Source organism: Arachis hypogaea, chromosome 11, assembly GCF_003086295.3.
Source record: "Arachis hypogaea cultivar Tifrunner chromosome 11, arahy.Tifrunner.gnm2.J5K5, whole genome shotgun sequence".
Lineage (NCBI taxonomy): Eukaryota > Viridiplantae > Streptophyta > Magnoliopsida > Fabales > Fabaceae > Arachis > Arachis hypogaea.
The window spans coordinates 136,660,740-136,674,045 of record NC_092046.1 but is presented as its reverse complement, the minus strand read 5'-3'; positions in this window follow the sequence as shown (position 1 = coordinate 136,674,045).

The following is a 13,306-nucleotide window of genomic DNA, read 5'->3' as shown; positions in this document are numbered from 1 at the left end:
GCCGGGCGTGTGGTCATGGCTGCCAGACATGCATGTTTTTCTTCCATTTTGAGCACGCTTTTGCTCCTTAAGCCACGTTTTTTCTGTACTTTTTTTTTCCTTGTGAAAAAACTTTGATTCTTGTTTGTTTTTTATCTAAAAACTTATGAAAATATAGAAACATTATCCTAACTCCAAATATTTGATTATTTATGTAATTCTATTAGAAAACATAAGAAATTTGATTTAAAACCTAAGAAAATGAATGGAAACAAACCCTAAAAATTGCCTAAGATGACGTGTCACCATCACTCTATATTATTATTGAGTGAAGTGACAATTAGGTCTTTAAAAATTTCGATTTTAGACAAATTAGCTCCTAAAAAAAGTACTAACTAAGTCTTCTACGATATTTTTGCCCTTTCTTAAATTAATCATGTAAAACTTAATGGCAATACTTTTATGTTTTGTTAACTACAGTGACGTGTTTGTTTATAAAAGATCCTTAAAGAGATGACAAATTTTCACTACAAAAAAAAACGTTGAGTACTATCAGAATTATCGGCAGATTTATCAAATAAATTCGCTGGTAATTAGTTTACCGTCGGATTGAATTTGACAATATAAATGGCGCCGAAAAAAGTTTTACTAGCAAATTTTACGTCGATTTTTTCAATTAATACACTGAAAATAAGTGGTTGATTATAGTCGAATTTTTTCGTCAGTAAATTTGGTGCTATATTATGTTTTGTGGTGCCCAATTACTGTTGGATTGTTTCGTCGATAAATTCCACGGTAATTTTTTCTTTTTTTTTGCACAATTAGCACACAATTAGTAGTCAAATTAAAATTTTTGTTTACAAAATTAGGGCACAAATTCAAAATTACTAGCAATCAACTATGATTTTATTAAATATCAATGATCTGAATATAATAAAAAGTAAAAGAAGTAGAATACAATGAAATAGACATAAAATAAATTAAATCCCTAAACCCTATCGATCCTAGTAATCATCGTCGTCATCTTCCTCCTGCTGAGGCGGTGGAGTTGGTGCTGATGTGGTGCCTCACCAGCAGCGTTGCCGCTGGTACCAACAGCGTCGTTGCATCCAGCATGCATCTGCTTGTTGTACACCTCCATTTGCTCTCGTAAATGTTCTAGCCACTCCACCTTTTCCGTCAGTTTCAAGCTATAGGCAATGGTGTCACCCACATGTGCAAGAAGCTCGTTGTGTGATCGGCAGGGCTGGTGGCAGAGACAGAGACAGATGAGGCTGCTAATGTGGAAGTGCGGAGGCCACTGGCGAAGAACGACCCCAACTCGAAGACGCGATTCTTGTAGGGCTCAGAGGAGGTCTCGCGCCAAACCCTATCAGGATCTACCACTGAGGCATTGGAGCCGAAGTAGTGCCCACTAGGCAACTGAAATTGCTGGGTCGTGGCTTCCAATCTCTGCATGTAATCCTCCTGTGTAACATACGTTGTGATTAGGATGACAGTTAATTGACTTTAAACCAAATAAATTTTAAAGTTAGAATTAATTGAAACTCACATAATGAGTCGCAGACTACTCATCAGAAAATCTCTCTTTGTTGGCATTCAATGTATGAGTATACTTAAAGGTCTCCGCTAATATCGCTTCACGATCAAACGACTTAGACTACACATATTAAAACCAACTAATAAAGTAAATCAAGTAACAATTAATTCAAGTAATAATGAACAAACATTGGCAAATAAATTACATACCAGCTTGCTCTTCGTCTTCATAAAAATCACTGACCCACTACTATACTTCGACGACCTCGGCGAAGCCCTATTGGTTATGTTCGTCAGATGGCGACGCTTGATCCCTCATCAGTACTAAAATGAACGTCCAGTTCCTCCTTAAGAACTAGACGGAGCCAAATCATGAGGTGGTCACGCCCCTGACAAATGTCCTACATCATCTACTGAAGATATCATGTTTCCGATCCCATGTAAATTTTTCTTGCACAAAGTAATTCACAATATTAGTTAGTTGGAATAAAATATATTTAAAATATAGTTAATTCAACAACATTTGCATCATCTACTGAAGATATCATGTTTTCGATCCCATGTAAATTTCTCGTGCACAAAGTAATTCACAATATTAGTTAGTCGAAATAAAATACATTTAAAATATAGTTAATTCAACAACATTGGATTCTTATCGCCTACTTCTGAAATCATCACTCTCTGGTCTTAGCATGGATCTTCGTGTAGTTTGCCTATGGATTGTCGTACATGAACTTTATCACATTGGAGATCTCCTGTGTACGTGCATTGTTGTTTGGTGAAAAACTTAAGATTAGCAAATACATAAAAACACATAAAACTTAACAAATTTAAAATAGATTGCGAATAAAAGACATTAAAATAGTATGTACTCACGCATGCATCCCATCAAGCTAAATCCTCATCCGTATGATGGGCGGTGGTGGAGGGACATCTGGATAGGATGTATTAGAGGAATTACCCACCGCGGGCTTTATCACTGGAGCTGTAGGGGGCAGAAGGGGCATAGCAGAAGAAGCCATGTAGTTCAAATTCGGGACATTGATAAACTGTTGGTCCGCTGGACTCGCCTGTGACGTCACAGGGGTCGACAGGGTAGTCGAGATAGAGGGCGATAACTGAGCTGTCCCTGGAGATCCGGTGAAAACCCTCCCTCTCCACGACTACGAGATTCACTCGTTCTACCTCTGCTACCTGTCATCATGTTTGTAAAAAGAATATATTATTAACACTAATTAGCATATATTCAACACAAATCCTTCAACATTTATATTATTTCAAAAAAAAAAATTTGGCATAACTTTCCCTAAAATTGAACATATATCCACCTTTATGGTTCCCACAAATCCAACCAATCTCAATCGACAGTATCAGTCAAAACTCAATTAAATTCACAACATTTCTAATAGAATATATTAATTTGTTTATACATTGAAAAGGGAATATTTTTGTTTGAGTTATGCTCAGAAATTTCAGTAAATAATTATTATACATGTTCATCTAATCTTCATGAGGTTTATTTTTCAATAATGAGTTCATAATATATTACTTCATATTTATTTACAATAGTTTTATAATTCCTATGCTTTCATATAGATTAATACAATGAATACTCAATTATAACTAATCATTTACGTTCTCATTAATTCATAAAAGTGATTACATTGCATAAATTGCAAGACACAAATACTAGTACAGACAACATATGATGATTTAGGTAAAATATATAATTAATATAATTGAAGGTTGTAGTAAGCTTAGAGAAGGGGGGTTGAATCTATGCCTTTCTTTTAGTTACTGAAATAACCCCTTTTAAGTATACTTGCAATTCTGATTCTGTTTGAACTTAGCAGCAAAAATTTATGAGATAATTTATTTTTGTCTCATGAATATCAGAAAACAGAACACTGCAGAGAAGAGAAAAGTTAACACCAGCATGTATCCTGGTTCGGTTGCCTTGTGCTATGCAACCTACGTCCAGTCTCCTCCACAACAATGGAGAAAATTTCACTATAGTTAAAAGTATTACATACACCAATTCAACAGGATTGACCCAATCCTTTCACACTCAAGTTCTAACCTAACTTGACATTGGCTATGCTAATACCTAACTCTTCACTCTTAGTGCTAACCCAACTAAGAAAGGGATACCTCACAGGTACAAGATACAAGACACAGATATACCTAAAGAAATCTGAAAATAATTCTAGGCTTTTCTCTCTAGTGTATCTCTCAGCCTCTTTCCACTCATGGCTTTTGCTTGAGCTCTCTCAATATGCCTTTTCACTCAAGAAATTACAGAAAGATAAACATTGAAAATTAAACTACAATATGAAAAACATGAAGGAGATTGACTTCATCAATAGCTCTTTGCTATGTGATAAACCAGATTTGCATGTCTTTGATTCAGTTCTTCATTTTTGGTGGAATGCTTCTTTGAAAGAAAGCACTGTCCAAGTAGAGGAACTTCTTCAGAGAGATTCTTCATAGAACAAAACCTCAATACACTGGGTTATCTCTCCTTGCCTCTGAATGAACAGAAAATCTTCTTTTTATCTCCTTGCATGTTACTTGGTTGCTCTTCCTAGGTCAACTTCTTGAGCAGTGTGTTTCACCAACCCCAGCCGTTCACTTTCTCCCATTTTTACTTAAATTTGGGACTTTGCTTCTGACCTCTTTGGTTGACCGAAAACCACAAGTCATCATGAACAAAAGTCTCCAACGGTAAAACCTTATCTCAGCCCTTGAAAACCAACTTGGTCCCCAAGATATGTTTAAGACTGTGGATTTACAGCAGAGAAGAACAGACAACATCTTTTCCATGTATCTCAGAATGGATAGGCAGAACGTTGAAGATAAAGAGAAGAAGATCTGATGCATGTAAAAGAAAATGTGTTACCTTCAATCTTTTCTTAAGCTTGATTTGGTTTGAACTTGCTGATTTGACATCTGCCTCTCAAGCTTAATCTTTCTCTTTCTTGCTTATTTGGTGATTAGCTTAGGGGAGAAGCTCTCTCTCTCACTTTTTCTGATTTTTGACCAAGGCACAAAAGTGAACAATGCTTTTGGTAAGGTAAATGAGAGGGGTTTGCTTGCTGAAATCAAATCGGGCTTGGATCGGGTTATGATTTGCTTGGCCCGTTTTGATTTCTCAGCTTTGTTTCCTTTTGGGCTTCGTTTGAGTTATCAACCCATCAACCTTGTTTCATTTTCCATTCTATTTGGGCTGCTAAATTGAATTTTGGCCTGCAATGTTTAATAAATAATTAGCAACATACAATTATTAATAATCAACACTAATTATTTATTTTGCTCAAAAATAATGTTTGTCATCATTAATTAATTTAGTTAATTTCTTAACTCAACAATCTCCTCCTTGATGATAAACATAATTAAGCAATAACCAAAAGGAATTGAGTTTTAGTAAAGTTAGAAGACTTCCCTTTGATTTATGTTTCTTGCTTTAGTGTTGCTCCCCCTTTCTTTTTCAAGAGTAGCTCCCCCTAGATTTATGCTCTCCTCTTTTGTTCCTGTTTTACATTGTACTTGTAGAGAACACAGTAAAGAGCTGCACACATTTATCTTGACTAAGGGAGCTTTAGGCAAACAACACCACAATATCAGCCCGACATATCATGTCAAAAGTAAAAACAAAGTGTCAAGATTAATCAAGGGCAAACTAATATCATATGAAAGCATGTTTCAATAGGCATGTCACTACATTTTCTGCAGCAACTAAGTAGCAATGTATGTTCAAAACTATCAGCCGCATGAATAAAAAAATTCACAATTTAAGATTCAAAAATTAACATTCAGCATTCAAAAAAATCAACATTCAGCAAGCCGCTATTACTCCCCCTTTTGTCATCAAGGGCGGATAATAAGCAAGATCAATAAAAACATCACCCTAAACCCTGTAAGAAAGAGTTAGTGCACAGTCCAAAATATAAAGTAAACTAAACTTAAGAGCAGCAGTATTTAGAGTATTACAGTCATCCAAAACAGCAAAAACTAGTACAAAAGGAGCAAAATAAACAGAATTCATGAGACAAAATGGCAGCAGCAGCTTCATGTGGCAATCCTAGGCATCCGAACTAGTTCCTTCCGAATCAGCTCATTCTTCAACATCAGTGGCAGAATCTTTATCTTGGTTAAGATTATCAATAAATTTCATAAACACAGCCACTTGATTCCTTGACTTTCGGAGGAAGTTCTCATGTTTGCTGGCTAGCTTTCTTTACTCTTTGCTCATAGCAATCATGTGATTAGATTGGGAGATAAACTCCTGAATAACATCCTTGACAATATTCAGCAGAGCAAGTTTTTGGCCAGTAGAGATGGAAGTCCCCTCAGTGGAAGGAGGAGAAGATTCATCAGGAATGAACTCTTCATCATCATCATCTAGAACCACTCTCTCAGATCGAGTAGGTCTTTTTTGTTGTTTCACTGCACCACCTCCCTTTAGATATGAATGTCTATTTTCATAATCCTCATTAGTTAAGTCAACACCAAAATGCTCAAATATGCAAGTTAGAAACATGCCATAAGAAAGTGCTTTGTCTTTTTCACTTCTAACAGAGTCAAACATGTATCTAACCATCAAATATGCAAATAAAATTTCTGTTTTGGTGAGAAGGGCATATAAAACAAGAGTGTCAGTGTAGGAAACCCTTTGATATGAACCACTTTGAGGAAGGATGATGTGATTGACAATTCGGTGCAACTGAGCACGTTCATATCCTAGGACTTTGTGAGTGGGTGTAATGCCATCAATCAAGGAGACATGTTCACAAATATTAGCCAAAGCATCATTGTATGAAACACCAACTCCTTCATCCCACTTAACAGAAGCATAAGCACAAGGCCCAACATCAGTATACTTCAATGAATCACTGATTGTTTCGTTATTTAAAACTATGTCTCGACCCTTTACATATGAGTGAATAGTGCCTTCATGATATGTCATGTTAGCATAAAACTCTTTGACCAAAAGAGGATAAACAGGCTTTTTGATGTCAAATAGATGATTCCAGTCCAGAAATTCCAAGTTTTTAACAAAAGGAAAGTCTTTCTTTTTCAAAGTTAGTAAATCAGCAATAAAAGAGGGACATAGGGTACGGTACCTAATGACACCTTCATAAAAGTCATTGTTCATGGTAGACCTAAATCTAAAAGGATTATAGTTGGAGTGTGATGTCATGAAGTGGGATTTATGAGCAAAAGGATCAATGTTAGGTTCTCTAACAGATTTAAGAGGAACTCGAGTTTTACCTCGCTGAGAACGTAATAGAACAAACCTCGACTTAGGTTGATGGGGCTCAGAGGTAGGTTTAGGCGCTGCTGGTCTTTTCCCTTTTGAAGAACTCGGCTTTGATGATCCAGGCCTTGAAGGAGGTTCCCTTGGAGGAGGAGTTGGCTTGGCTGAAGATGGAACCATAGATGGGTTTTTAGTGCGTGCCATAGGATCAGTCCGAGGAGGTGAGGTAGGAGGAGAAGGAGAGGGAGTGAAGGTTCGGTCTTGGGAGTGAGTTGAAGGTTTTATGGGAAGCTTGTAAAATTTTTCATGAGGAGGCCTTTTAGCAATGATTTTCTTCCTCATTTGGTTAGTTTCAGGCTTTTGAGGGAAGAGAAGCAGTAAAGATGGTGTAGGAAACCGAGGAGTTGTGGAAAAGTTAACGGAGGGAAGAGAGGGAGTGTTGGTAACCGTACCCAAAAGAAATTTTTCACAAACCATGCAACTGCATCACCTTTTGATATGAATTGAAAAGACATGACCTCATAAAAAGAAAGATTTTATTTGATTTTAAAATAAAATAGGAAATTAATTTTAAATTTTTAAAACCCTTTTTGAACAAAAACAAAAAAATTAAATCAACCTGAAAGCCTTTTTGGACAAAAATCTGAAACACACAAGATAACAAAAACAAATGTAAAAAAAATGTAACATTCATATTGGGCCCAGAGGTGGTTTGAATTAAGGAAACATATAGGACCACCCATGATTTGATTTTTGAGGTTGGCTCAAATCAACTTTCATTTGCAATAAGCCCAGTACACGCTGATTGAAGGGAACGTTCTTCACATGCCCAGAATTGTCTCATACCTGTTTATAAGACAAAATACTCCAGCAAACACATTAAGTAATTTTCAAATAAAGAATCATGGCTTAAAATTTCTAGACTATTTCTAAGCGTGCAGAATTTGTCCTCAGCCAGTGGTTTAGTAAAAATATCTGCCAATTGCTCCTCAGATTTAACAAATTGAATGCTAATATCCCCCTTTTGTACATGCTCTCTTATTGAGTGAAATTTCACTTCAATATGCTTAGTCCTAGAGTACAACACTGGATTTTTAGAAATATTAATGGCACTCATGTTATCACACAGTAAGGGAATATTTTCAGCATTTAATTTTTAATCAGCAAGCTGTGTTTTTAACCACATAAGCTGAGAACAACAAGAAGAAGCAGCTATATACTTAGCCTCTACAGTGGATAGAGCCACTGTTGGCTGCTTCTTACTTGACCAAACATTCAAGGACTTTCCAAGGAAACAGTATAAGCCTGATGTGCTTCTCCTATCAACTCTATCACCGGCGAAATCTGCATCACAATAACCAACTGCAGAAAAATCATCAATCTTAGGATACCAAAGACCAAAATTGGAGGAGCCATGAACTTATCTAATGATCCTCTTAACTACAGAAAGATGTGACTCTTTTGGTTTGGATTGGAACCTTGAACACAATCCAATACTTTGCACAATATCTAGTATAGAGAAAGTTAAGTACATAAGAGAACCAATCATTCTTCTATACCTAGTCTCATCCACATCTTTCTCAGTTTCTCCCTTGTCTAATTTTGAATTAGGGTGCATGAGAGTTCCCATAGGTTTGGCATTTTTCATACCAAATTTCTTAACTAATTCCTTGGCATACTTCTCTTGATGAATGAAAATACCTTTTTTAGTTTGTTTAATTTGTAGCCCAAAGAAAAAATTAATTTCACCCATCATACTCATGTCAAATTTACTTGTCATGAGTTTTCCAAATTTAGTATAAAGAGATTCATTGGCTGATCCAAAAATAATGTCATCAACATATATTTGGACTAAAATGAAAGAATCATTAGAATTTTTTATAAAGAGGGTAGTGTCTGTGGTGCCTCTTTGAAAACTATTTTCAAAAGAAAGGTACTAAGTCTCTCATACCAAGTTCTAGGAGCTTGTCTCAAACCATAAAGAGCTTTAGATAATTTGAAAATATGGTTGAAAAACTCTTTATTTTCAAAACCTGGTGGCTGCTCCACATACACTTTCATATCTATCACACCATTTAAAAACGCACATTTCACATCCATTTGATATAATTTAAAACCACAAAAGGCAGCATAGGCTAAGAGAAGTCTTATGGCTTCCATTCGGGCAACAGGGGCGAAGGATTCATCAAAGTCTATTCCTTCTTCTTGGTCATATCCTTGTGTCACTAGCCTTGCCTTGTTTCTTGCAATGCTACCATCCTCTCTTAGCTTGTTCCGAAAAATTCACTTGGTGCCGGTCACTTTCTTTCCACTTGGCCTTGGAACTAAAGTCCACAGTTGGTTCTTCTCAAACTCTTGGAGCTCATCTTCCATTGCCTTTACCCAAGAAGGGTCACCAAGGGCTTCCTTGACATTTTGAGGCTCCATTTGAGAGAGAAGGGCAATGTTTGTTCCTTCATTTTCCTTTCTTGTGGAAGACCGAGTTCTAACCCATGAGAGACGTCCCCAATAACAAATTCCTCAGGATAATTCTTCAAGAATTTCCATTCCGAGGTTTGGTGGACTTGGAGGCAGATTCAGATACCAAGGGATTCTGGGTGCTGCTGGCTTCAGGATTTCCTTCAGATTCATGAGACAAAATGGAATTGTCTCTTGAATTTTCAGCAACTGCAGCTTCTGGTTCAACTTGAACAGAGTTTCCATTTTCATGATTTTACACAGTTTCATTATCCTTTTGAGCTTGATTCCCTGCATCACAGTCTTCCAAAATACTTTACACCAAGTTAGTATCACAAAATATAACATGTATGGACTCCTCAATAATCCTAGCATCTTGATGATAAACTCTATATGCTTTACTAGTTGTGGAATATCCTACAAACAAACACTCATACGCCTTTGGATCAAATTTACCCAGATTATCCTTGTTATTTAAAACAAAACATTTGCATCCAAAGATGTGCAAGTAGTCTAAGTTTGGTGGGTGACCTTTCCAAAGTTTATAAGGGGTTTTCTTCAAAAATTTCTTTATGATTGTTCTATTCAAAATGTGGCAAGCTTTGTTAACCGCTTCAACCCAAAGGAATTTTGGAACCTTATTCTCACAAAGCATAGCTCTTGTCATTTCTTGTATGCTTCTATTTCTTCTTTCTACCACACTATTTTGTTGTGGTGTCCTTGGACAAGAGAAGTTGTGAGATATTCCAAATTCCTCACAAAAGGATTCAAATAAATTGTTTTCAAATTCAGTTCCATGATCACTTCTTATAGAAGAGATCTTCAAATCCTTTTCATTTTGAATTTTCTTGCAAAAAGGTTCAAAGGCCGAAAAGGCTTCATTTTTGTGTGCAAGAAATAAAATCCAACCAAACCTAGTATAGTCATCCACAATCACTAAAATATAATGTTTACCACCTAGGCTTTGAGTTCTTGTTGGACCAAATAAATCAATGTGTAGCAACTTAAGTGGTCTTTTAGTAGAGATGTATTCCTTTGGTTTAAAAGAACTTTTTGTTTGTTTTTCCATTTGGCAAGCATCACAAGTGATGTCTTTGTCAAACTTTATCAAAGGAAGACCTCTTACTAATTCTTTCTTTACAAGTTTGTTTATTTGAAACATACTTGCATGGCCCAATCTCTTGTGCCATAACCACTTTTCAGATTCTTTAGAATGAAAATAAGCTACATTTTGATCATTTAGTTCATCAAGAGTAAGTCCATACATATTATTGAAATGCTTGGCAACAAAAAGTACTTCATTTGTCTTTTCATTTATAACACAACATTCAAGCCTTTTGAAAGTCACTAAATATCTTAAGTCACACAGCTGACTTATACTCAAAAGATTGTGCTTTAAACCACATACCAAAAATACATCATCAATGAAGGTAGATTGTTCATTACTTACTTTTCCAACAACAATTATTTTACCTTTACCATCATCTCCAAAGGTCACAAAATCTCCATCATACTTGTTTAGTTTGATGAAGTAAGTTGACCTTCCAGTCATGTGCCTTGAGCATCCACTATCCAAGTACCACATATCTTTCTTGTTCTTGGATGCTAGGCAAATCTGCATGAAAAGCTTCAAGTAACCTTAAGCATCCAAATTAATTTGGATCCTTTGAAGTAATCCATCTTGGTTGCCCAAGTGCATTGAAATCACAAATAACATTGTAAATTTTGTTTCCTACACCTCTCTTTTCAATGAAACATTGTGCATATGAGTGACCAAATTTCTTGCAATTAACACAATGATTTTCTGATGTGTATTACTGAAACTGAGGTGAGTTATTTTGCTGGAAATGATTAAAGGGTTGAAATTTTCTGGTTTTTGGAAGAGGTGCATTTCTTTTGACAAACTGATTTTTGTTAAACTTGTTCCTCTTTGCAAAAATATTTTCACCAGAATTTTTTGAACCTTTGGACTTTTCGAATATGAGGTTTTGTTGTAAAATGGTGGTTTCTTGAAAGCAACCTCATTTTTCGAAATGTACCCCAAACCTGGCCTGTTTGAGCTAGGTTCGGTTCTTGGTGAAGGCTCAGTTTCACTTGTGTATACTTCATCAAGTTTTTCTTCAAATGTTGAAACATATCCAACACCAGATTTGTTTGATGTGGATTTAGTATTTGATGAAGAAGCCACACATTTCATAGAGGAATCATTTAAAACTGCACTTGGCTATATAACCTAAACCATATTTTTCAAATAATGGTCTTTGGCTTGCAAGTAATTTGTCCAAGCTACTTGAGCTTTGAGCAAATTTTGCTAAGTCACTATTCAGCCTTTTAATCATATTATTTAGTCTTTCATTTTCAGAAATTAACTCATGAGAAGGATCCACAATGTGCTTTCCTTTTAATTTTTCAAGTTCAGATTTTAGAAATCTGTTTTCTTCAATAATGTCCAAAGCACATTCAGTTTCCTTTACTTTTTCTTTTAAAAAATCATTTTCAGCTTTTAACACATCTCTTTCAGATCTGCACCCATTGTACTTATCTAGCAATTTTGAGGTGTTTAGAGTAAGATCATCAATAATCGCATGTAAATCATCTATGGACAGATCATAGAAATTTACCTTATCAAGATTATTGTTTCCAGCCATGAAACAGTCTTTATCTTCACCCTCAGAGTATTCTTCCTCATTCGAGTCGTTCTGAAGATCCTCCCAAGCTGCCATGAGTACTCTCTTCTTTTCCTTCTTTCCTTTGTCCTCCTTTTTGAGCTTTGGACAGTTTAGCTTGAAGTGTCCAACTTCCTTGCAATGATGACACGCCACCTTGCTCAAGTCCATCTTGTGTTCCTTTGAGCTTGAACCCTTGTATTTGTCCTTGTTCTTCATCATCCTTCTAAATCTCCTAGCAAAAAACATAAGCTCATCATCTGAAATACCATCACTAGACTCACTCTCTTTTGGTTCTATTTTTGACTTGAGGGCTATTCCCTTTTTCTTTGAGTCTGGGTTTGTGTGTGTGGTTTTATAGGTAAGGAGTTTTCCTCTCAGCTCATCATAGGTTATAGGGCTTAGGTTGTTGCTCTCGGTTAGGAGAGTGGCAGTGGTTTCCCATTCTTTTGTGAGGCTTCTAAGGAGTTTTCTCACTAGGGTTTGTTCTGAGTAGTTTGTACCCATAGCATCAAGGTTGTTGATTATGATTGAGAATCTCTCAAACGCTTCATCAATGCTTTCTCCATCCTTCATGTTGAACATCTCGTATTCTTTCTGTAGCATATCAATCCTCATTTCTTTGACCTGTTTAGTGCCTTCATGTGTAACCTGGAGTTTTTCCCAGATTTCTTTGGCTGTCTTGCATCTAGACACCTTTCGGTACTCTTTAAAGCTGATAGCACAGTGAAGAAGGTTGATGGCTTTAGCATTCAGCTCCATCTTCTTCTTGTCGTCCTCATTCCATTCAGCTTCTTCTTTTGGAGTCATCACTTCATTAGCACTTGTTTTTGTTGGAATCTTGGGACCGCTCATAACAATCTTTCATATGTTGTAGTCAATGGATTGGATGAATATCCTCATCCTCTCTTTTTAGTAGGCATAGTTGTTCCCGTTGAAGATGGGAGGCCTATTGTTTGACTGGCCTCTAGTGGGGGTGTAGGCAACTGTGGTTGTGCCCAAGTTGTTCGCCATTGGATCTTTGCTCCAAACGGTTAAGCTTGATTCTTGAGACCTTAGCTCTGATACCAATTGAAGGTTGTAGTAGGCTTAGAGATGGGGGGTTGAATCTATGCCTTTCTTTTAGTTACTGAAATAACCCCTTTTAGGTATACTTGCAATTCTGATTCTGTTTGAACTCAGCAGAAGAAATTTATGAGACAATTTATTTTTGTCTCATGAATATCAGAAAACAGAGCACTGCAGAGAAGAGAAAAGTTAACACCAGTATGTATCCTGGTTCGATTGCCTTGTGCTATGCAACCTACGTCCAGTCTCCTCCACAACAATGGAGAAAATTTCACTATAGTTAAAAGTATTACATACACCAAGTCTACAGGATTGACCCAATCCTTTCATACTCAAGTTC